We start from the raw sequence: 25938 nt of genomic DNA, 5'->3' as shown, positions 1-25938 counted from the left end.
ACAAGATCCTCTCCTAATGAGAGAGTCCTCCAGTAAAACCACCAGCAAGCTAATTCTATAGCAGAGGTCCTCCGCACTAGCTGTGCATTCAAGTCACCTGCAGAGCTCTTAATAATCACCACCACCTGGGACCTAGCAAGATCATACGTCATTCCATTACTCTGCAAATGTCCCTGGGAAGTTATTGTGTGCCAGGCATTGTTCTGGATTCTGAGATTTTCCTGGGTCGCCTTCTTGGAAGGGAGCTATTTCTGGGTGCAAGTTCCATCCTCTCAGACATTACAGTTAGGGTTTTAGTAGTCAGTTAGGGATCATCGGACAAGTGAGGAAAGTCTTTACATGGAGGAGATTAAAAAACAAAAACAAAACTAAGAGGAAATCAGAGGAAACAGAAACAATGCAGGGAGGAGAGAAATACTTCAAAGAAGCTGTAATGAGATCTGCAGAGTTGAGCAGCTTTTCATCCATGAAACAATAACAGGAGGCTGTAAGAAAATCACAGATCTTTAAGGAGCTCTTGGGAATTAGAAATTTGATGGCAGACATAAAAACGGAATATATGGGTTGGAAGATAAAATGAAGAGATTTCCCAGAAAGTATTTCTGTACTTTTTTTTTTATATGTGTGTGATACTGAGGATTGAACCCAGGGCCTTACTCATGTTATGCAAAGGCTCTACCACTACAAATAAGCTGTGTCCCCAACCCTTTTTAGACTGTTATTTTGGGACAAAGTCTTGTTGAGGAAAGGTTAAAAAACAAACAAACAAACAAACAACAACAACAAAAAGCTGAATTGCCTAGGCTGGCCTTGAACTTGCAATCCTTTTGCTGTCTCAGCCTCCTGAGTAGCTGGGATTACACTCATGACCACCATGCACAGCTGGAAGTAGAATATTTTTTAAAGGAGACAGAAAAATGTAATAGAAAAAGAAAGGGAGTCAGTCCATAAGAGTTTCCTTCCAATCAATAAGTGGTACAGAAGAGAGGAATGGAAATTTTAGTTTTTAAAACTCTAGAAAACTGTTCAGAACAAAAGGGCAGAGCTTTCAGAGAAAAGTCACTGGAAGCCCAGTAATGTGGATGAAAAAAGAGTACCACCGAGATACAATGAAGTCTCATTACAAAGAGAAAGGAATACTACAAGGGACAAAGAGGAAATCCTAAAAACCTTCAGAGAAATACATTCAAAGCCTCAGGACTTAGAATGACATCAGACATCTGAACAGCTATTAAATCTGGAAGAGCAGTGCTTCCCCAATTCAAAGGGAAAGGGATCCCCAATATAGAATCCATATCCCATACAAACTGTCCGTTAACCTTGGAGGATATCAAAAAAATCACTTCACATATGGTTTTGTCAGGACCTTCCTTCCGGAAGATGTGTTTTTCAGAAAGTGAATATAAGAAGAAAGTCGTGAGGTTTAGAAGACAGGAGATGTCTCCTGACAAAGAGACAAAATGCCTCCCCAGTATGATACAGAAAGGACATCCCATGATAGTGTCTGTGCAGTCAGCAAATCCAGGGTAGAACCAGAGGACAAGAGGTGAACCAGAGGACAGGATACATTTGGCACTAAGAAATGTACAAAAACTTGAAAAGTGATTGTTTCTGGGGCATAGATATTGGGGTTGGTGAGGGGTCCGCAGTTATAAATCTTATAGAAACGTATCACTTTTAAAAGTATGTATATGTGTCCTTTTGATACACATATAAGAGGGAAAGAAGAGAAGGTCAGACTAGGAATTGGGTTTCAGATTGAGAGTAAGAATACTCAGAAAGAGATTCCCAAGCAGCACCCTGGAGCGCCCACTCTCTAGAAGGCAGAGCACAGGTGCCTGAGTAATGAATGCCCTGGGAAACAGAAGCCTTGATGAAGACGACTGGCCAAGTACCATGGCAACAGAGTAGACACCTGGAGGTCCCAGGAGTCAGGGTGGAGTGGGGGCCCTTCAAGGAAACAATTCCCAAGTGTGACCTGCTGGAGCATATGGAATCAGCAGCAATAGGCTGAAAGGAAGCTCAACTCCATGCCAGGCATGGCATTGGGTGATTTATGGAAGCAAGAAGGCAAACTGAAAGGCAGTGCTTAGTAATTCTGCAGCTTTGCGCCTTCTCCCTTTCACCCTGGATGGGGCTGGAGCGGGGGTGGGGGGGGATGCTGAATGCACCTCCTGGACAGTTATGCCTGGCTGTGCAGCCTCAAAGCACAAGCCTGGGAGCAAGTGGAGTGAGCCTCGGGTCCTCAGTCCAGGTTGGTTTTCTCTGTCACTTTCTCTTCTATGTCTTGTTTCAATTTCTTCAGGTGGTGGCCCATCTAAGAACCCCTCTTTCGACAGAACCTCCCGCTGCCATCCTGGAATCCCACAGCTGCCCTAGTTTGACTGGAGACTCTGAAAGCCTTACATCTTTATCTATCAATCTATCTGTGTATCTATCTATCTTGTACTGTGCATTGAACTCAGGGTGCTTAACCACTGAGCTACATCCCAGCCTTTTTTTTTTTTTTTTTTTGGAGACAAGTTGCTGGGGCTTGCTTTGAACTTGTAATACTCCTGACTCAGCCTCCTGAGTTGCTGGATTACAGGTGTGTACCACCGTGCTCTCTGCTATATTTTAAAAATTTTAACTATATTTTTAAAATTCATCTGCAATGTGAATTTACACTTGCAAAAGCGCCCGTAGTGCTATATTTTGTGTATTTTAAGGTACTTCCATATTAGAGTCTATGCTATCCCCTTATATCAAACAGCTTGACCTATTTTTATGAAAAGCATTTATTGTTTACATTCACAAAAAATCTTTTCTCCCAGAATGACAGCTTAAGTTACCTCCTCCTTTCCCTTCATGTCGTGAGACAAAACTGACTTCATTTCACTCCTAGTATTTATAAACTCTAGTAGAGAGAAGCTACATGATAGAAAAATGCCATGATCTTTCCAAACATCTTTCATCTTTAAAAGATCTTTTCATTAGTGGATACTCTAATCAAAACATTTCGTGAATCAGTGGGCGGGGCTGTGGTCCAAGCAGGATGTTCAGTAGTTTGGGGCAAAGATCTGTCCCAAAGGAGACTGTGACCTCTGGTGGGGTCATAAACACAGCTCCCTGCCATAGAGAACACAGCTTTGTTCGGCCCCAGATTTGCTGGCCTGCTAGCCAAAGTGAGAAGCCAGGGATAAGGACAGGTGCCTGGGCTGCCAAGCTCCTCACCGCCCCTCAGCACTCTCACAAAAGGTGTAGGAGAGGACTGTGGCTCGGGAGCCCCTCGGGGTTCCTCCTGGTGCGCGCCCCCTCCCTGCCCATCACACACACACACAGACACACACACACACAGGGCGCCTCCTTCCGTCCAGTAATTGACAAACGAGCTGCGAATCACTCCTCCCGAGGAACACAAACCGCCTCTCCACACGCAGATCCCCAGGTGGAAAACCAAACAACACTCCAGCGACCTGGGAGCAGGCGAGCGTGCACGGCTGCTGGGTCTCGTGCCTCCTGTGGCTCAATTCCCAGGCTGAGGGATCCAGCCTCCGTCTACACCGCAGCCCGGATCAGATCGGCGAGCGGGAGGGGTTTCCAGGCAGATTCCTACCTCCAGTTCTGAAGTCACCTCGGGGGGCTTCCTCTCCGACCCCTTCCCGCAGCTTCCTCGGAGACTGCGTCCTGAGCCGCTGGCCTCGGGTAATCCGTGGGGGCCGGGTGGAGCCACCCCCGGGGGCCGGTCATTAGCCTAATCACCTGCTGGCCGTCGGGAGGGAGGGGCGGGCGAGAGGCCGGTTCCCCGCCCCGGGCCGCCGCCCTCCCGAGGTCCCGACCGCGGCGGGCAGTCCTGCAGCAGGATCCGTGCAGGACTTCCCGAACGCTCCCCTCGCCTGGCTGCAGATCTGTGGGAGGACCCCCTCCCTCCCTCCCTCCTCGGGCCCCGGTTGAGGAGGTTATGAAAAGACTGTAATGTAATCCTAACGCGGCTCGGCACTCCCGGGCTCACTTGTCAAAACTCCACAGCATTCCAGAATCCCTTCCCCGACACTCCCCTCCTCTCGCAGGGAAAAGGAAACCGCCCCGGGAAGGATGGCAAGGAGTTTGGGGGTTTCTTAGGCAGGCGATTTTGTTTATGTCCAGGGCTCAGGAGCTTCCTGCTGCAAACTGGGAGCAGGATTGAAGGAGAAAACGCCCCCCCCCACCCTGATACCCTCACCCAGCTCCGAAGTTCTCTTTCAGAGCCACCCTAAAAGAGGCTCCACCTCCCTAACATCATTCATTTCATAACCACTCAGTTTCATAATCAGCAGAAGCATGGGTTTTTTTGGGGGGGGGTGTGTACTAAAATCACAACTATCACACAGGGTGGGATGTCAGGGAACTTTCCAGAAATCACCGGTCAGATCCTTTCTGCAGGAGTAACCAAACTTACCACCCCTGAATTACAATTGCCCGTGACTGCACGACTCAAGCATTTCCTTTATACCTTCGCCTGCCCGCCTGCCCCTCCCACCTTCAGCGGGTTCAGTCAGCAAGTCAACCCCTAGAGAGGCCCGAATGGGCTTGGACTGCACAACCATCTCTCCAGCTGCAAACTGATGAGGAAGCCCGACCCACGAGGCCCAATTGTTTACATCACACCCACTGAGGGCTTCCTGTCTTAAATTAATGGTAATACAAATAAGACAGGAAAAGAGTGTTTGCTTTTCTTAAAAGTAGGAGAGGGGTTTGGGGGTGGGGGGGGGAGTCGCTTTTCATTGCTTTTTCAAAACTTCAGTAGTAAATTTATTCCATTTTTACACTTCTAACATTTGTTGAAAAGTAAGAGCACTGCTGTGCCAAACCTCAAACCATTAAGGAACTTCTGCTCAAAACACATTTTCACCTGGCTTGGGGAGGGCTCCAAGTTGGAGCTCCCAGGGGAAGCTGAGCTGGAGGTATGGAGAGCGCCTGGGGTTAAATGGCACAAATAAACTCACTCCAGCCCTGTGAGTCCTTCCCAGGGACTTGCATACTTGCATGGACAGGTATACACCCTCCCCTCTCCTTGGGGTTTGCACCAAAATCGTGCCGGGTTTCCACCCTGCCCCTGTGTCTCTAAGCTATTTTTTTTTTCCCCTAGGCATCTAGCAACCCCTAAAAGCAAATGAACTTTGCAATGGACAGATCTGGTGGAATTCAAAGCAATTAATTAAAATGGAGGAGGCCAGGGAAGGCTTCAATTCCCAGTACCATTACTGCCACTGGAATGGGTAATTAGAGCCTAGGAGAGGCCAGCCCATGTCAAGCCCAGGCTGGAAATCTGCCCATTCTGAGAAGCATCCCAAGAGCACTCGGTAAATACTCATCATAATTACCAGTCCTGGAACTACCACCTCCAGTTGCTTCATTCAGGCCAGTGCAAGAGGAAACCGGAAACAGGCAGGAGTGCCAGGCTGTGGCATGCCTCCTTTAGAAGTACTGGAAGGAAACAAAACCTCAGGATAAAGTCTATCTCAAGGAGGTTGTGTACTGCAACCAACACCACCTCGTGGAATTGAGGAGAACTCTATGCATGTCCAGGGAGACAAGCTTTGCCAGCCAGTCCCCAGAAGACTGCAATTCCTGGGTCAAGGCAAGTTAGAGGCTGATGACTTCAGAAAAAGCCAGATGTATCATGATGCCAATGCAAAGTATCTGGCTTACACATATTAAAATGAATGCTAGCTCCTCCTCCCTCTCCTTTTCCAGCTCTCCTGACATGGGGTGGAAGTTCTAAGCAGATTCATGAGCATCCTTTTATGTGGCAAATCAGTATTTGATAAGTTTTATGGGAACCATGTTCAAATTGAATAATTTTTAAAATAATTCCAGAAGTGCTCCTTTTCTTCCTTTCTGAGAGCCTTTTCCACTGATGATTTCCTAATGCTGTTGCTTCTTTATTCTTTCAATCCAGTGTGTAATTTATGATGTGTAAATCAGTACCTTTTAAAGTAAATCAGGGGCTTTAAGTATAATGTAAATAAATATCCTGCCCCCCCACTCCATCTTTGTTGCCTAATATCGCTTTAGTGTGTGTATTGCTGGGAATTAAAAAATCTAACCACATCTGCGTAATATCTTAGCTTCAGGAAGGCTTTAAAAAGCATATGCCATTCTCATCAGCAGGTCAGAAAGATAGGATCGGGTCTGTCTTTTCCCTACCCAGGCTTCACTGCTGCCTGGAAAAGAAATCAATGGCTCAGTAAACAAAGTAGTGCTTAAAATGTACTCTAAGATTTCATCCTGGGTCTGGTTTAAATAATACTTGAAATTGCTCCATGCACACCCAGACTCTACGAACAACAGGAATTTAGGTTGGAACTGCTAATGTGTTAAGAGAATCCAAAGTGGCTTCAACACATTAAGGAATGGTTCATTAAAGACAGTTTAGAATTCAGCATGATGGCTGATTACAAAGTAGTATCCTCGGGGGTGATAATCAGCAGGACGGGCTCAAATGAGGCTTAATATCTACATTCAAAAAAAAAACCAGACAAAGTGGTGAGGATCATGGGGATCGTGGAAGATCATGCATGAAATGGGAATTGCATTGCATATTGATAAGAAACAGGCAACCCAACACTAGGGTGTTCACACTGGTGACATGGAAGGGAAATACCCCACTGCTCCCTATCCTGTCGTAAAGAATTTGGTAGCAGACAGAATCTTATGAGGAGGTGTGTCTCTTTTGAGGTTCCTTGTTTTAAGGAAGATGTGAGACACTGGAAAGGTTCCAAAGGAGAACCTAAATGATTAAAGAGACAGAAAATAGAATCTATGAGGGAAGGTTAGAGGACTTGGAGTTGTTTAGTCTGGAGAGGAAAAGTACCTAAAGGCAAACTCAGTCTTCTATTTGAAGGGTTATTATACAGAGGATACCGACCAGCTGTTCTTCATCTCTCCAGAGGACAGAAGAGGTAAGAGACTCAAAATACCACTTTAAATCTGGGTCGGATTTATCTTGCTTGTCCTAATGGTAACTGACTTGATTTCAGAACAGTCTCATTTGCCTTCCTTTGCAGTCTCCATGTAGATGTCATCTGAGTCTTGCCTGTTTATGCAGAAGCTACGCTAAAGAAAAACCTCCATCCCCTTCTTGAATGATAGTTATTCCATCCATGTAGGAGCAAGGACCCTGAGTCTCTGTGTTCCTAACTCACAAACAAGGTGCCCCAAGAATGTAATGATCTCCACACTGAGCCTGTGTCTTTATTGGAATGGGTACCTCTAAAAATACGCCCAACTTCACATACTGGATAGATGATAAGAAGATCTCATAGATACACTCTCAAATTTATGTTTCAGTATACAGGAAGCATTGCTTTTTGTGTGGGCAAAGAAATATTAGTTGATGATGATAATGATAATAATAGCTATGAATTATTAAGCTCTTACTATAATTATGTTGGGCACAGTGCCCAATCTATTTCATGTAGGCTACCTTTCTCATTTATTTTCTTGCAGTAGCTCTGTGAAGTGGAAATAATTATTAGCTTTATTCTAACACAAAGAAACTGAGTCACCAAGAGGTTAAGTAACATAGCTGGTAAATGTTGGGAGTCCCGATTCATACACATTTAGTCTGACTCAAAAGGGTGTACTTAATTAAAACACTGCCTCCCATCATTAAGCATTTTTAGCTATTCAGAGGGAGGAAACACTGGGGAAATAATTCGCGCTTCTTGGCCCAAGTGGACTAAAAGTCAAGTCTTCTACATGTTTATATTACTGGAGGAACACAGTCAATTTTTCCCAGTATAACAGAGAAGGATGGAATTGACCTTCTGATTCAGAGGGTGTATGGCTGTCTTCCACAGGGCTGAAAAATCCAAATGAGAGTCACGTCTATTTTAATAAAATTGAAATTTAGTAACATATTGAAAAATTTTCCCATTAACAGCCTCACCTTGCATATCGTGGTTCTGTGACTGTTGAATTTATGAATACAAGTGTATTTTGACTGTGATGCTCAAAACAAACTGAGCTGAACTAAACTTTTCCAACACGCTGGTGGCCAAGGCCCTGGTGGATCATTTCCAGGGAGTCCCCTATGGGTGTCCCCTAAGAATCTTAAAACTCAACTATTTCTTTTTAAATATATATATATATATATATATATATATATATATATATATATATATTTTAGTTGTAGATGAACACAATACCTTTATTTTATTTGTTTATTTTTATGTGGTGCCGGGGATCAAACACATGCTAGGCAAGCGCTGTACCACTGAGCCACAACTCCGGCCCTCAACTATTTCTTTTGATTTAGCTCCATGAGAAAGCATATGGATGGGTCACATATTTTCTTTATGCCAACTACTTTTAGGTCAAGATGAGATTTTTAATGAGGCTTATTGAATACTGTCATTTATCCACAGTAGATGATTCATGAAACAGACATCAAAATGATTTTTAGAAGGGCAAATGAACCACATGCAAACAAAAACTAAAAAGGCTTGATCTAAATTACTCCAAAGGATAGATATTTTCCCATCAAGACAATTTATCCTGAGTCCGTAAACAGAGAGGGGCGTAATTATACAAGTGTTTGTTAATAGATCTGAACCTTATGTAGCTATAAAAAGCTGGAGAGAGGAAGAAAGCGGATATTCCCAGGAGTTCCCCAACCACATCCAGGCCATGGGATCTCCATACATACAAAGCCCAACTGTGACATCAAGCAAAGCACGAAAAGAAACCTCAGTATTTTGACACAATCCACATAAATAAGTTGGAATTGTCCTGAAACTAAACAATGACATTTCTACCCAATAAACTTTCAGTTAACACATGGACAGAGTGGTGACTTACTGGCATTCCAGATGCACTTAATAGAAACATGATGCCCAGAATCAAAAAGATCTTTGGTAAAGTTGGTTGAAGGGATGGATGAGTGTGCAGATGTCTCAACAAATGCTGGTGCCGCCTCTTTGACCCTTTGAATCTACGTTGGGAAGATGTCATCAATGTTGCACAGCCCACAGCTCCAACAGGGGCTGAGCCATTTGACATTGGTACCCTGGAAACAGTGCATGGGACCAGAGATTGGTTTCCAACCCAAAGATACCTACTGTGTTTTTGCCATAAATAAGGGAGGTGGAGTTGCAGGCTTTGATTTAAAAGTCACTATTATTTATAGTAGAGATTCTAAACTCTGAAGTCCAATAGAATCAAGTACAAAATAGTTAACATCTACTGATGACTTGCTGGAAGCCAAATTCTTCCCTAGGCTCTTTACATTTTAATTTTTATTTCATTTCATTTGTAGTCCTGGGGATTGAACCCAGAGACGCACTACAACTAAGCTACATTCCCCACTCTTTATATTTTGCATTTTGAGACAGGGTCACACTAAGTTGCTGAGGTTGGCCTGGAACTTGGGATCCTTTTGCCTTGGCCTCTCAAGTAGCTGGAATTATAGGTGTGTGCCACATCACTCATCTGTTCCTCAATAAATCCTTATTACAATCATAAGAGTGTATGTTAGTCAGATTTTTTGTCACTGTAACAAAATGCTTGAGAGAATGAATCATAAAGAGAAAAGATTTATTTTGGCTCATGGTTTAGAGGTTTCAGTCCATGACTGAGGGGACCCATTGCTTTTAGGATTTTGGTGGGGGTGCCAGATGACAATGGTAGGGAGTGTGTGGTGGACAAACTGCTCACCTTATAGATAGGAAGGAAAAAGAGAGGAACAGGATGGGATCTCACAACCCCATTGACCTACAAACTTCCCACACAACCCTTCTTATTCTATAAAGCACAGGACAGCCTCCCAAAGGATTATCCAGTTCAAAATGTAAATATGCAGAGGTGGCCGCTAAAAGCTCTTAAAAATCTATTAAAAATGTAAATTCCCATCTTCTTTCTCTTTTCTTACAGCACCAAGCTTCTAGTAGGAATTCAGCAAATACTGGTTGAGTAAACATGAAAGAATGGGCTGAATGACTGCCACCCCCAGGATCCTTTGCAAGAAACACTTAATTGAGGGTGGTCTTATGATGGCAGGGCATTGGGTGGGAGTTAATTTATCTATACCAGAACTGTCCAATACCCAGTGCCCAGAAGGGAATTCTGAAATGAACCCAATCTCACACTGAAGCCTGAGCCCAATGCAAGGGATGTTGAAGTTGATCCTAGGAGAACTGACACACTTGGGCAAAGGTGTCAGCTCCTCCTTATTGGTGGCATCTGCAGTGACGCACTATTATGCTGTGAAAACTTCCCCAGCTGATTTTCACCCAGCTTCAAAGAACAAATACAGCAAAAGAGCCAGAAGGTCATGGAGGGATTTGTTCAATCTCTCAGCCCTTGTCTACCACCCACTCCAACCACAACCACACAACCTGGAGCCTCCAGCAGCCTCAAGCCAGAGAACTCTCCTGCTGCTGCTGGGAAAACATGTGGGAGCAGCAAGATCGTCCAGCCATGACCTGTAGGTTTCAACAGGGTCAGTGAAATGGGGTCAAAGACCTGGAAACTTAAGATTAAAGGCCAACATTCTTAGATACAGCACAAATCACACTACATTAACCAGAAGACTAAAGGGGGTGTGGAGGGAGGGGAAGAGAGAGAATCCCCCATTCTTGCATCCCCCATTCTCTAGATTTGAAGACCACATCTTCTAGATGTATCTTTTACAGTCAGAAAACACAGGTGGTTTGGGTACAGCTGTATATGAGAGAACTTAAAACCTCAGTCCCCAGTCATTCTTAAGTCTCTCTGGGAGATATTTACCTGCCTGCCCAGAGCTGGTGAAAGCAAGTTAAGTTCTTTCTTCCCTGGGGCCTCTGTACACATTGGGCTGGGGCTGTTCTCCCTACTCTAACCACCCTCCCATGCCCAAGTCAGGAGGCCCCATCTTGACCTTCCCCTTGAATATATTCAGGGCTCTTCTTCAGACCCTATAGCAGCATTGCTGCCTGTGCACTTGTTTGTAACCCTTAGACTAGCAGCTTTTTTAGGGGAAGTTCATGTGGCCTTGATTACTGTTTTATTCTCAGGGCCTAGAATTGTATCTGGCACATACAGCTGCCCAGGAAATATTGCCAAATGAATGAGTATATGCCAGGAGACTTCCAAATACATTCATTCCTGCAACTACTTATTGAGTGCTTACCGTGAACCAGGTACAGGGGTAGGCACTGGGAGAACAACTATTACTACCCTAATATTAACAATGACGATGGTGATAAAAAGAACCATGGCTAATGATTACTGGGCATTTACTAGATACCAGGCATCATGCTGAATTCTTCTCTTTTTTTTTCTTGTAATCCTCCTCCCCAAACCCATATGGCAGGTACCATTATTATTCCCACTGTACACATGAAGAAAGTCATTCACGTGGACCTTAATGTAGACAAATCTCTAACATTTAAGTTTTCAGGGCTCTGCATACATGGGTTTAACTCACACCAGCTAAGACAAGGTTACTCATGAATTCACTCCCGTGCTTTGCTGGTGGCTATCACCTTGCCTGGAGTGTCCCTACTCACTCTTCATCTTATTTGAAATTTACTTTTAAAATATTTTGATGCACACTGTGTGATGTCAAGCGGTGTCAACCACACTCCACACTTTAGAGACTGTGAACTGACGTGTGAAGGACATTTATCAGGAGTCTACATTCCACGGTTGCATCAAATTCTTGAAATATCATTATCTACATTAACTACAGCAGGTTCTGTAGTTAACAAAATGGAAGCTGGAAACAAATTTTTCTCATTTGTGGAATGAAAATTTTCAAGGGAATTTGGTTAGGAAAGTTCATACAAACACCCCTGTCCCTGCCTGTGGATTATGAGAATCAGGGAACCAGTTTCCTCATACTTCTTAGTGTTGACTTCATTCATTTGGAGATGAGGCCAGCATCCCACAATAAGGCAGGATTCTGGTGATAAAGTCAGCTGATTGTTCCTTCAGGGTGCTATTGCATGAGCTCCAGAGTGAACCTGCTGGGAAGGGGCTGATTGGTGATATCTCCAGACTTACAAGGGAGGTGTGACTGGTCACTAATACTCTTCGTATGGCCAGAGTCAAGGATTTGCATTCCTGGTAACCTTCCACCTGATAGTGAGGTTATGGGTCAGGGGACAGGTAGTTCTTAATCTTTCCTGATAATTTAAGGCTATTGATGCTGAACAAAAGAACCTGACAACTGTTGGGCAGGCAGCTCAGGTGGGTTCCGTTCCCTGGCTAGGCAAACATCCATTCATCTTTCAACACTGGGCTCAAACCCCCCCTCCCCTACTGTGAAGGCTTTCTTGATAAGTCACCTCCTTTTGGGATCTCTGAGAGTTGCCCAAATGGCTTCTTAAACAACCCCAACTGGCTATGATAACATGAGCAGGTCTCTTCCTGCACCCTGAAAAATTCTAATTTACTAGGAATTTATTTTAGAATATGTTTTATTGACCCAGGTGCCATGCTAGGTGATGAGACACCAATGAGCAACATAAGCTTAGAGGCCGAGGTGGGCAAATGAAGTGATGGGCAGAGATTATGGGATAATGTTAAATCCAGGGAGCTAGCAGAATCCCATTAGGGGCTGCTAATTAGACCTGAAAGACTAGGGAAGGCTTCCAGAACAAGTGACTATGAGATGAACCCTAAAGAAAAGAGTCCAGGAAGTAGAAATGGCAAGTGCCAAGGTTCATGCCAAGACAGGGGAGGTCATGTTCTTAGAAAATGCACACTGGCTGCAAGTTTGGTTGGCCTGGGGCTGGTGTTAGGAGAGGGGAAACTGAACAGGGGCTGAGAGGTAGAGCCCGCAAGGCCGTGGTTTGGGCTTCGTACTTGAAGGGCTTTTAGCAGGAGAGCGGTATGGACAGATTCTCCAGTTGGAAAGATCACATGGGCTTCAAGGAGGAGAATATCCTAGAAGAATATCCTGGGCGGAGGCAGCAAGAGGGGTGAGGATGTTGCCATAAGAAACCAGGCAAGATGGAGCCTGGCCCAAGCTTCCCTGGTGTGAGGAATGACACTCCAGCATTGCACTTTCCACCAGACTGTCAGTCTTTTAGGGACAGACTTCGGACTTTATGGTAGTATCCCCTTATCTTTAAGGGATATGTTCCAAGACCCTAGTGGATGCCTGCAACTACAGATAGTACCAAGCCCTATAAGTACTCAGTTTTTCTTATACATATAAACTTTAGTGCCTTCTCCATCTGAAGTAGGCAATTATTATGTATGGTGGCTATAACATTGGCAGTTTCAAATTTCTTTTTCCTTCTCCATAATATTATAGATAGAAGATTTATTATTTTAGCACGTTTTCTTCCCTTAAGTCAAGAATCTTCACTTTTGCATTTAAAGGAAGCACTTTATGGCTTTTTTTTTTGGCTATCTATGAATTTTCAGCATCACTATTCTTGCACTTTGTGGTCCTTGTTAAGTAAAATAATGAATTTGAACACAAGTACTGCAATACTGTAACAACTGATCTGATAACTGAAATGGTTACTAAGTAACTAATGGGCAGGTAGCATATACAGTGTGGACACACTGGGCAAAGGGACAATTATGTACTGAGAGGGATGGGGCAGGACAGCATGAGATTTCATCCTGCTACTTGGAATGGCATGCAATTTAAAGCTTATGAAATTTTTATTTCTAGAATTTTTAATTTAATATTTTCAAACCATGACTGACTGCAGGTAGCTGAAACCTCTGAAAGCAAGACCACAGATGAGGGGGGACTGTGATACTCATTGCTGGAGCCTTAGTAAAGGGTTGTTTGTGCATGTTGAATGTCAGAATTCTTTATGTGAAAAATGATTTACTTTTGCTAATCCCTCCTCATTAGGGCCCCTAACCTCACTCCACCCTTACTCCCATCTTCTCTTCACCCATTACTATACTCTTTTTTACATTTAGATGTTCCAAGGTATAGAGTGACTCTACTTCCTTCCATAGGAAGACTTGATTCTAGTCTTCAGAGTCCCCTAAATACCCTGTGCTGACCTTTTCTTCACTGTGGCCCAGCTCACTCTGCTAGTTCCTCTTGTCAAGACTCCATACAGGCCCCAGCTGGAAGAGGTCCCTCTCCTACCACCTAGCAAGTCTTCCAGTGGTAATCCCATTTAAGTGGAGTTGCCTCTGCCTCCCATCAGATATCCTACGTCCATTTCATGATATATTAAGTGTAAAATAAAGCAGTCTCCCATCTGCAAGAAGCATTCATGAACTCCAACTAACCTGATTCAGAATCTTACCCAACCTTAATCCCATTAATATGTGTTCCTGTCAATTGCAAGTGATTTGATGTTTTTCCAGTGTTTGCTTTCCCAGGAAATAATATCAGGGCATTACAGATCCAAATCATCATCTCTCCTTCCCTGGTCTGTACCAAACACTCAAGCTCCTCCTTCTTTGTTTCCTGGACCAAAGAAACTTGTTCCAGCTCACAGAAGTCTTTGGCTTTAATCTGCCCCTGAGAACTGGGCATTGGACACCACGAACCTAGGAGCAGAAAATCCAATGTAGCCACTGCCTACCTCTCTCTAGGCCTGGCCCACACTGGCCCTACCAGATGGTTTTATAATAATGAGCACTGTGTTATCCAGAAGGTCCTACAATAAACTCTTAAGGAGATTTAAATCTGGAGAGTCTCCCAGAGGCTATTCTTTTCCTTACAAACTTTCATCTAGCATGGCTGGTACCCTTCCCTACACAGGTTCCTGCTCATGTTGCCAGACAAAATACAGGAAATGCAGTTAAATTTGAATTACAGATGAAAAATGAATAAATTTTTATTCTAATAAATCCCAAATAGCACATGAAAATTTTTATTTGCTAAATCTGACAATCTTAATTTGTACTTATACTTTGCCTTTATGAAAAAATCACTTCTGCACTCATTAATGGGTAAATACAGAGAAGATAGAACATATCACCTGGTCAGAACTTGGGACCCTTGAAAACATTCTTTGTGGTCCCTGTCCCTCACTGATGGATGTCTTCTTACGAGGAGAGGCTTTTAATCATTTTCTTTATAGCTGACTTCAAGCCCCTCACCTTTGCCTAACCTTTCTCACTCCGTTTATAATTCTCTTTCCATGATCACTCTTTCTGCATCATTAAGTTCAACCACTTTGACCCTCTTCCCTTCCCAAGCAATTACCATTCCATTGAGCGCTTCACCTTGACTTGCTCTCTTCTGATGCTATATCAAAATGTCTCCTCTTTACAAGTCAATGAACCACATTAAGGAAATACGGAGCAGGTATCATCTAGCTCCAATTCTTCCAAACTGACCTCAAGGATTGCATTCCTATTCCTAATTACTCCACACTTTCCAACTCCAAGAAATCCTTCCAGAAAAGTCACTCAGGTTTCTGACCTCAGTTCTGATCTGTTCTCCACTACTCTCCTTCAGCTAGAGAAGCTCCTAGTTGGAAAAACAAAGGACCAGGCAAAGCCTCCAGTAATTTTCTCAAAAAATGAATAAAGCTGGCTTCCTCTATAGGCCCCCAGGGCATCTCAACCTTTAAATCTGTGTTGTTCCTGGATATGGCAGTGCATGCCTGTAGTCATAGCTACTTGGGAGGCTGGGCAGAGGACTGCAGATTCAAGGCTAGCCTGGGCCTTGAAGGAAGGACATTAATGAGATTAAGAGAAAGTTGTCAGTGTAAGGATTGGTGGTGGTGGGGGGCAGTATGCATTTTGAATTACCGGAGTCATGAATGACATCACTAAACACAGTTATGGTGGTAAAAATGGTAAGTTGCTATTAGTAATACCTAGCAACTTAATAAGTTGCTGTTAATACTTTGCAATTTGTAATGAAAGTATTAGTAAGTAGTCATAAAAGCATTAGTAATTAGTGGTAAAAAGGTATTGTATTTTTATCTGGATATCACTTCATTCCACAAGGAAGGAAAGATAGATACGATTGTACCCACTCCACAGAGATGGAAATGCCTCTGAAAGATATAAAAATTTCAGGAACCCAGGTTTTCTTTTTCTTCTTACTTTTGTGCTAGGAATTGCAACCCTTGCGCATGCAAGATCACTGAGCTACATCCTCAGCCTTTTATTTTGAGACAGGGTCTCGCTAAGTTGCCCAGATTGGCCTTGAACTTGTGATCCTCCCACCTTGGAACCCAGGTGTCTTGACTTCTGTTCCAGGGTATGCCCTCCTTTCCTGGCACAAAGCTGTTAGCTCTATTGGGAACTGGCTGGACCCTGGCCAGAAAGCTGCTTTCAGATTTATTGCAATGTCCCTGGAAGGATGTGCTATTGATTGGGGACTGGGCAGTGTCAGGCGAGCAGCCCAGTAAGGGAAGGCCTTGGAGTTGGGAGACTTGGGTTTGGATCTGAGCTCTTCTTTATCAGCCTGGATTCTCTCATCTATAACTGAGGATAAGGACAATTACCTTGCAGAGGTGTTGTGAGCTGTAATGAGCTGGCATGTTTCAAGTGCTGGCACGTAACTGTGAATGTGTATAAACATTATCTGAACAATGACTATAATTGTAGGTTCAGGAACCTAACTGTGTAGAAGAGTTCAAATATATGCAAATTCCACTGAAACCAGGATGAAATGGAGGGGAACTGCTAGTTTTCTAAAGCTACCACAAGGCTTACCAAGTTATAACATTTTTTTTAAGTGACAATAGAAAGTTACAAATTAATATTGGCTTTTTTTTTTTTTTAACCAGGGATTGAATTCAGGGGCACTCTACTGCTGAGCCACATCCCCGGGCCTATTTTGTATTTTATTTAGAGACAGGGTCTCACTGAATTGCTTAGTGTCTCGCTTTTGCTGAGGCTGGCTTTGAACTCGTGATCTTCCTGCCTCAGCCTCCCTAGCAGCTGGGATTACAGGCGTGTGCCACAGCAGCATGGCTCACTTTTTAAGGGCTGTGTGTCAGGCCCTGTGATAAACCCTCACAGGCACATCCTCCTTTAATCTCTCATCACTCTGTGAATTAGGGATTGTTCTTTACTCCATTCTCCAGTTAGGCGAGACTTGGCTTAGTGGGGTTAAGAAATCGCCCACAGTCACACATTTCTCAAGTAGTAGGATCAGGACTCAGCAAGTTCCTGCTCTTAGCCACTTGAAGCCCAGTCAGACCATTCTTGCAGATGCTTCTATGGTGTGTGTATGTTCAGTTCAGAGGAAAATTTACCTGGCAGCTATAGGGTCACCACCAGGTGATGGGCTGACAGGTGACGTTTACATTCTTCTTTATGCCTTACTGAACTGAATGTGCATGTTCTACAGTTTAAAAGTGTTTTTCAATTTGATAGCAAACTTTAAAAAATAAATCAAAATTAGGCTCCTAAAAATGAGAATAGCTAGTCCACAGTGGACGGCAGTAGGGGCAGGGTGGAAAGACACAGATGTAGCATTTTCAAGGTCCATTATAACTAAACTTTCCGGTCCCCCATCCCCACCCCAGAGAAACCTTCAGAATAAAATGAACTTCTTGAAAATTAAGATTATATCCTCCCTGTGGCCTAAAAGCTCAGGTTCTATTAGCTCAGTCTTTGGGGTGGTAGATCTGAGTTCTAAACTTTGAACGTATTCACAATTTGAGCATGAGCATTACTGACCCAAAGATGTGCAAGCTATTTACTCTGTAACATCAGCAACGAGTTCCTAAAATCTGTTTTCTTTGTTGATCACATTTTCCCTTTGCATGATTATTTATCACTGAGGAACAAACTCTTTCTCTTCCATGGTCGTTACTAAAGTTAAAATGATGAAGGGTCACCAAAGCAAACATTTGTCTTAACTGTTTGCTCCAAACCCGGCGGTTCAAGGAGAACCGCAATGATAAATTAAGATTCCACGCCCCCTATAAACAGAGCTGGTCTTCAAAGATGACCTCTGGGAGGGAGTAAGGGAATCGAAAGCAAATCGAAGGAACTCAAAAGCAATGACTCAAAAGCAATGACCCTTTTCCTGTTTTCCTGCAGTTTGTAACAATGCAGGAGGAGGTAAGAGAGAGATGCCTGTTCTGTTCTCTGCGGGGACTCCTGAGAGCTCTATGGGTCTCCCCAAGTCAGATGATCTGGGGGCTGGAGGAGGTGTGCAGACAAGTCAAGTTAGAGGCTGGCAATGCAGAGGCTGTGCCTCCCTTCCAGACCATAGAGACCACTTGGAAGATGAAGGTAAAGGGCACTCGGGACAGCAATGGCTGGGAGTTCAGCTACAGTCCACTCAGGGAGGCCCAGATTGTGTTCACAGGCCTGAGGTCCTGTGAATGCCCCAGAGCTGGAATTTTCTGCGACAGGGCGAGATGCCCTGACTGGGCTGCTGCTTGAGGATGGCAGGGAGGTCTAGTCAAATTTACAGTGATATTGAACTACTACTAAGTCAATGAAAAACCACTGCTGAGAAACCATGAACTTTTGAAGAATAAGAGACACCTTAAAGGAGAGAGACTTCTTGGCCGAGTCTTTGTTCTGTTTAATCTGTTTTCAGAGAACAGTGCCTCCAGACACATTTTTAAAAATCCACCTGCACATTTGCATGGGTGTTCAGCTCTTCGAATTTGGGCAATTTTCTTTTTCAAAAAGGGGTTAGTTTTCAAAGTCTTCCGGACTCCGATTCTAGAGTGAGGCTTGCAGAGCTCTCTCCAGGTAGTGTTTCCAGCTCTACAGGTCTCCCGAGGCCTGGAGTGTCTGGAAACACAGAATTGAATGTTTGATGTTATAGGGCTGGATACATTGGCCCACGCCTGTATTCCCAGTGGCTCAGGAGGCTGAGGCAGGAGGATTGCAAGTTCAAAGCCAGTCTCAGTGACTTAGCAACTCACTAGATAAGCAAACTAGTGAGACCCTGTCAATGAATGGAACTGGGTAAACAGTCTGTATTCGGCAGTACCTTTAAGGCCAGCCAGGTGGACAACTGGGAAGGGAATCCAGAAGTCAACTGGAGGAGAGTCAGAAGAAGCCGAAATGTGTAAAGATGAGCCGGAACCAAGAGAGGGGCCGGGCAGCCTCTCCTGCCTCCAGCCTCCAGCCTGGAGAATTCTGCTGACCCACTGGGTTAGCTGGTGTCCATCATCAAGGAACTGAACACCTGTGGAGCTTCTGGCTTGGGAATCCGAGTAGCTAAAGGAGACCAGGGGCAGTAGGGGCTGCAGGCCCAGCCATTGCCCCAGGAACCCCACCCTCTGCCCTGGCCAGAGCCAGGGGAGCTGAGGACGGAGACAGGGAAGGAGCTCAGACAGGTGCTGCTCTGCTCCCAAAAGTAAGTTACATCACATTGTCACATTACCCTTCTGGGCACAGAGAGTGTGGCTGCTGCTTTACTCCCACATTCCGCATCTCACCCAAACACCTCCCGTGGCCCACACCAACCTGGAAATGTGCCAGGCATTATAGGCTTGGTCAATTCAACACAAAACCAACCCACCATAGCCTCCAGCTTCACTATCCAGCTTCTAATCAAGGGCTTTTAGGGCCTCAGACCCAGAGAAAAGCTATGAAAATTTTATCTCTAACAAGGGACAGAGCAGGGATTGTCAGACCTTTTTCTGTAAAAGGGGCCAGAGATTAAGTATTTGGGGCTTTGCCGGCCACATATGGTTTCTGTCTCATACTCTATGTGACCTTTTAAAAATGTAAAAACCATTCTTAGCTGGCAGGTGGGAGTTGCTACTCCCTGGCGAGAAGGTCCTGGTGGCGTCTGGAGACCTGGCCGCTTTGAATGGCTCTGCCATCAGTTCCCTGAGATGTAGAGGGAGTCCCTTCACCTCCTAGGAATAACAAGCAGAATAACAAGCGGGTCCGCCTAGCTCACCATGAAAAGTGCACACCCAGGCACCTGAGCCTGAGTTCTGTGGGGAGAGATCTATGCTCCTGGACTCTGCTTTAAAAATCCAATACAGATTCTTATCACACAACGAGAATGTACTTCAGTGTACTTTTCCTCTTCTTCCAAAAGTGGATTAGTATGCATGGCTTTTTAAAACAAGCTTGGACAGATTAGGCCTCCTTCTCTAAATGAGGTTTCTAGAGATGATCACAGAAGCCTTTTTGCCTGCCCCTCACGTTTTGTCACTGGGGCATCAAGCCAGCTGGGTAGCAGAGGTTGCAAAAGAAGGAAGGAGTTAGGTTGAGTTGTAGAAATTGTAAAAGTCATTCCTCCCCACACAGAAACAATAAAATGAACCCTACTTTATAGAATCAAAGAAATACACATGCACAAATACCATCCGTGTGCTATTTTTTTTATAATAGCTTTCATCCTATTTTAAAACACACAAGTCAGACTGGTAAATTGGGAACACCAATGTGAAATGCCCCCTCCCCTTTTGCAAACACAGCAGATTATAAAGCACATAACATACAACACTTCTGTTTATTTTTAGGTGGACGATTATGGAAGTTCCAATCTGGGACCCCTCCACGGTCTAAGAAGACATTCTCAGCGACTGATGTGTTTGCCAGAAATAATGGAACTGACTCAGCACCAGTTATAGAAATGGACAGACCCAAGACTTTTTGCTCTGGGTTTGGATCTGAAATGGTACCCAAAGACTTATGTGCTAAAGGCTTGTTTCCCCAGTGTGGTGCTGTTGGGAGGGATTGTAAAATTTAAGAGGTGGGATCTAGTAGGAGATCTGCAGGTCACTGGGGGCAAACTCTCAAAGAGGATTGTGCGACCCTGCTCTCTTTCTTTTTTCCTGCTGCCCAGATGTAAGTTGGGTGGTTTTGCTCTACTATACGTCCTACCATGATGTGCCATGACAGACCTGATGGATCACGGACTAAAACCTGTACAACTGAACCAAAATAAACCTTTTCTCTTTATAACTTGATTATCTTAGGTATTTGTTATAGCAATGGAAAGCTGATTAACACACTTTCATCGTAAGAAGGAACATTTATTTTATTCAACACATGCTTGCTAAGCTTTCATTATGTGTTATGTGTGTGGTAAATATGGTGGTCCAAGACAAGGAAGCTCTCATTTTCCAAGTATAAATGATGAAAAAATATCAGCTCCGGAAATTATTGAAAGAAGACAGTTTATATAACTGTACCTAGATGAACCCTTACCTTCTTACAAAAGGCAGGATCCTGGAGGCTATAACATAAACTCATAAAAACTTTAAATAGTGTGACACAGCACATAGAAAAAAGGCATAGAAGACATTGAGGGATGGTAACTTGCAGCAATCTCATGTAAAAACAATCCAAGCAATAGTATCCACACACTAGTGATGACAATTCTAATATCATTATCCTTGGATTACATACACAAAAGTGTGTACATATTTGTCTTGCAATGTCTTGCTGTGACACACAGAATGTTCTTTAACTCAAAAGCATCAATGGTGGAGTCCTCTTGACTGGGCAGGGTTAGGAAACACCAATAGATATTCCTGAGAAGTTCAGGATCTTTCTTTTTAGTTATTCCTTCAAATAATAACACAGTGAGAGAAATATTTCAAGATGTGCTTCCTGGTCACCTTTTTGGATCCTCTACAAGCTGAGGCCATCTACTACCTTTCAGGCTTGAGATGTCAAAGTGAAAAGTCACCAGGGTTGAGTACCACATCATGTTCTAGGTAGCAGAAAGACACACACAGATGTGTCACCTGAAAGTCACAGCTTAGAGCCATTTTTCTAGCTTTAATTTCTATTGTGTAGTCTGAGATCTGTTTTAAAGAGTATCCATAAACTCAAGAAAACTTTGGCTGCTTCATCTTTGTGCTGATGTCCAGTTGTCATGAAATCACGTGTGCTTCTAGGAGTCCTGTTCAAGCAGAAGCTCTTGGACAGGTGGACTGGTGGTCAGCTAGTGATGGAGGAGTGGTGGGCAGTGGCTCCAACTGGTCACATGCTTCTCCAGACCTGGAGAAGGAGGAGCCAGTGGGCCAGGGAGATCCTTAGAGCTGTTTTCTCTTCTTGGCAATGAAACCTGGCTTAGCTTCTGGTGCTGCTTGTTCCTGAAGTTACTTTGTATTAAATGAAACTTATCATCCTGGAAAATGTGCAGCCATCACAATGGATGGTGCATCAGAGGAGAAATAGTGGGCACCCCATAGAACCTTCTTCCTTTGAGGCACCCCCACAGCTTTGGCATTGCTACACACAGACAGCTGACCTGTCCTCTCCCTGCCCTGCAGGGCCATGCAGGCCCAGTGTGCATTGGCCAGCCCAGACATCACTGCATGGCCACGGTCCACACATGGGGAGTCTGAGCCTAGGTTAGTGTGGCTCCCAGGGTCCCAGCTGAGGTATCATTAGGGAATCCCAGCCCATGTGCTGCTACCCTGCTCGGGAGGAAAGGTGGAAAGCTCTCCTCTAACGGCTTCTCAGGGTGTCGAGAAGTTCCAGGAAATCAGAAAGTATCCACATTTCCTTCTCCACCTTTGCTCCCAGTGGTCACTTCCAAGATGCATACAACAAACGTCTTGACCTTTGATATTTGCCTCATTTCCCCAGATTGGGGAGGAAGCCTTGCGCTGTCCTATTAATCATCCAGGTACAGACATGGCTGCTGGTTAACTAGAACCAAGAGTGCTAGCAACACCCTGGCACCGGGTTGGTTAAGACCTGCGTATAGGAGTTGAAGGTAGAGGGACAAGGGAAGACCTGTAAGACCCCGACATTCCTCAGACCTCTGACCCAGACCTGTCCTCACACAACTAAGTCCGTACTTACTGTACGTTTTCAAAATCGTGGTAAAATATACATCCCATAATATTTACCACTTTAATTTTTCTTAAAGGCACAACATTCATAGTGTGGCGCAACCCTCAGCACAGTACAACTCCACCACTTTTTCATCATCTAGTTCTGAAACTAGTTCAGCCTCCATTAGGTAGCAACTCCAGACTCCCAGCCCCTGGTGACCTCCATTCCATGTTCTCTCTGCATTTGGCTCTTCAAGGACCCTTACATAAGTGAAATCATACATGCTTATCTTTCATGTGTGGCTTATTACACACACACACACACACACACACACACACACACACACACACACAGAGGACCATGTAAGGACATAGCACAAAGGTAGCCAAGCAGCAAGGCCTCAGAAGAAACCCATCTCGCTCTTGGACCTGCAACCTCTAGAATTGAGAGAAAATACATTTCTGAACCCCCCGCTCTGTGATTCTTGGAAGCCCTAATACACTTTTTAAGGCTGAAAAAAATATGAATGTATATTCCACAGCTTTGTTTATCAATTCATCCATCAATAGATATTTGAGTTGCTTCCACCTTTTGGCTAATGTGAATAATTCGACGATGGACATGGGTATAGGTATCTGTTCAAGTTCCGGCTTTCAGTTTTGGGTGGTATATATACCTGGAATTAGAATTGCTAGATCATGTGGTAATTCTACAGTTAAGTTTTAAAGAATACCATCTTGCACACTTCATTTTATTTGCTACTCATGGTAAAAAGTTGTAGAACAACCTTTAAAAAATAGGGCTGGAGTTGTGGCTCAGAGTTAGAGTGCTCGCCTAGCATGCGAGAGGCACTGGGTTCGATCCTCAGTACCACATAACAATAAAATGAAGGTTAAAAAAAAATCTAAAAAATAAATAATTAAAAAAAAATAAAAAATGTTTATATAGTATATTAGTTTGGACTCTGGAAATTTTGGCCTTTGTTATATTTTAAGGCAATTTATTTCCTTTAAAAGGCAGAATTGGTTCTTAGTAATTTTTGTTAGTTATTTGGAGTCCCTTATCTTTGCCCAAATTTTTATTCAGTTTACAGTTCTTCCAACCCTTTGGTTAGTCTTTGTACCACTAAATTCAACTACTGTGACCCCTTTTTACTTCTCAAGAAATCACTCTTAAATGCCCACGTTACTGTCACTCCTAAATCTAGTTTAATCCCCCTCGAACATCTCTTTTTCTACTGGTTAATGATCCATGATAAGGAAAAACAGTGGAAGGGAGTTGGGTCTCTATACCTCATAAATCACCCCAAGGAGGGCCTCCATCCTGTTCCTGCGACTGGGCTGGGTCAACAAAGGCTCTGCACTGTTGGGAAACCTTGGTCAGGGGAGCAAAGACATCTGCACAGGGAGAAATTAGAACCTTTAAATATTGCTGGTGGGAATGGTACAGACATTCCGGAAAACAATTTGGCAGCTCCTCAAAAGGTTACATGTAAAGTTATCATAACTATCAATGCCATTCCTAGATAGGCACCCAAGAAAATGGAAAATGCATGCTCACATGAAAACTTGTAAGTTTTATTCATCAGATTTTTATTACTCTAATAAAATACCTGAGACAGGCTACTTATAAAGAAAAGGAGGTGTATTTAACTCACAGTTTTGGAGGTTCAAAGCCCACGTTCGAATGGCCCCACGGGTTTGGCCTCTGGTGATAGCATCACATCACTGTAGGACCCTGTGTGTGTGGGTGAGAGATCTCTTCTTGATCCAGGAAGGCAGAGAGCTGGCTGGGGTCAGGCTCAGGCTTCTGTAACAATCCTCTTGGGAGGACTACCAAGAAGTCCCATGAGAACTACTTTAATTCCTCCTAAGAGCAGGACCCTTAATGACCCAAGGACCTCCCACTAGACCGCTTCTTTTAAAGGTTCCTCCACCATCCCAACACCTTGGCACCAAGCTTCCAGCACCTGAACCCTTGAGAGACCAACCACATCCAAAAGAGAGCATGCATCAAGGTTCACAGCATTATTTGTTACAGCCCAAAAGCGGAAATGACCCCAATGTCCTTCAAGTGATGGATGACAAACAACTGTGGCTACACATCCTCTGAACACTGTTTGGCAACACAAAGGAGCAAAGCTCCAATGAGACAGGCTGCAAAATGAGTGAACACGGACTGCATCAGGCTAGACGAAGGGAGCCAGTGACAGAAGATCACAACCGAAACGCACTGAATGGATTGTAAACCTCTAACAGACAGAAAGGAGATTGGTGGTTCAGGGCCTGGAGAAGAAGGGCGTGAGAAGCGACTGGCAATGGCCGGGACTTCTTTTGAAAAAGAAAAAAAAGAAAACATCCTAAACTTGGCGATTGATGGTATTTCACTCTGTGAATGTACAACACCACTTGTACATTTTAAAGGACAAATTTAATCAATATGTGAACTCTATCTAAGTAAAGCTCTTATGAGAAAGTTTACTTTAAAAAGTCCTTCATATCCTTATTAGTCACAATGACTCCTACAAAAGGAAGGCAGTTCCTCAAGGCCTAGATTGCAAGCTCCAGAAAACAGGGGACCTGCTACGTTGTGTGCGTCAGTTTTCCTCTGATAGGTAGCATCACAGCTAAAACATAGTAGGTGATCAATAAACATCCTTATGTAAATAAGAATATAAAGATATCAAGAAGTGTCTCAGAACCCAGACCTCTTGATTTGGGGTTCTTCTCTTCTACTGCAGTTATGCGTGAAAGACGGTGATGTCAAAAATAAGGAGTGAGGTGCCTGGATCAGGATGAATTTACAGAATTCTCATGCTCCTTACTGGAGACTGACATGCTGTTACTTGTATGGATGTGCTCTCTGTTGGGACAGATGTGCTGTTTGTGGGATGGATAGCAGTACACAGATCATCCTAGCCACAAAAGACTCAGGTCTTAGAGGCAGGTAAACCTGAGCTTCATCCCAGGCTCCCACCCTTAGCAACCTGGTGGGCTTTGTCCATCTGTCTCAGCCTACACTTTCCCACTGAAGCGTGTAGACAATAATACGGAAATGCTTCCATCTTGGTATATGCGCGGTGGAATGCTAATCAGCCATTGGTGACAACGTGGATGGAGCTGGAGGACATGCTGAACGAAATGAGCAGGCACAAGAACAGACACAAGAACAGACACTGCACGATCTCATTCATATGTGGAATCTAAAAAGTTCACGTCACAGAAGTTGAGAGTAAAATGGTGGTGACCAGAGACCAGGGACAAGGGGGGAAGGGGGATAGAGGAAAGGTTGAGCAGGGTACTATATTACAGATAGATA

General features: G+C 43.9%; 1 protein-coding gene and 2 long non-coding RNA genes across 13 annotated transcripts in view; 2 read left to right on the top strand and 1 right to left on the bottom strand.

Annotated features, from left to right (window-relative positions):
- Pdzd2 (PDZ domain containing 2) overlaps positions 1-25938 on the bottom strand; it is a 354997-nt gene that overhangs the window by 193925 nt on the left and 135134 nt on the right. Inside the window, exon 1 of one of the 11 annotated variants that reach the window (XM_078017058.1) lies at positions 3596-4091. The exons of the other annotated variants lie outside the window; for them this stretch is intronic. The gene's annotated coding sequence lies outside the window, so the exon portion shown is untranslated. Of the gene's footprint in view, positions 1-3595; positions 4092-25938 lie in introns of those variants that run through there. 11 annotated transcript variants of the gene reach the window in all.
- Positions 3150-6011, top strand: LOC110598171 (uncharacterized). The gene is made up of 2 exons (XR_002484017.3): positions 3150-3684; positions 5108-6011. It is a non-coding gene; the product is annotated as an uncharacterized LOC110598171 (long non-coding RNA).
- On the top strand, positions 17949-20790 carry LOC144365483 (uncharacterized). The gene is made up of 2 exons (XR_013423979.1): positions 17949-19222; positions 20346-20790. It is a non-coding gene; the product is annotated as an uncharacterized LOC144365483 (long non-coding RNA).

This window comes from Ictidomys tridecemlineatus, chromosome 1 (assembly GCF_052094955.1).
Source record: "Ictidomys tridecemlineatus isolate mIctTri1 chromosome 1, mIctTri1.hap1, whole genome shotgun sequence".
Lineage (NCBI taxonomy): Eukaryota > Metazoa > Chordata > Mammalia > Rodentia > Sciuridae > Ictidomys > Ictidomys tridecemlineatus.
This window is presented reverse-complemented; position numbering and strand designations above follow the sequence as displayed.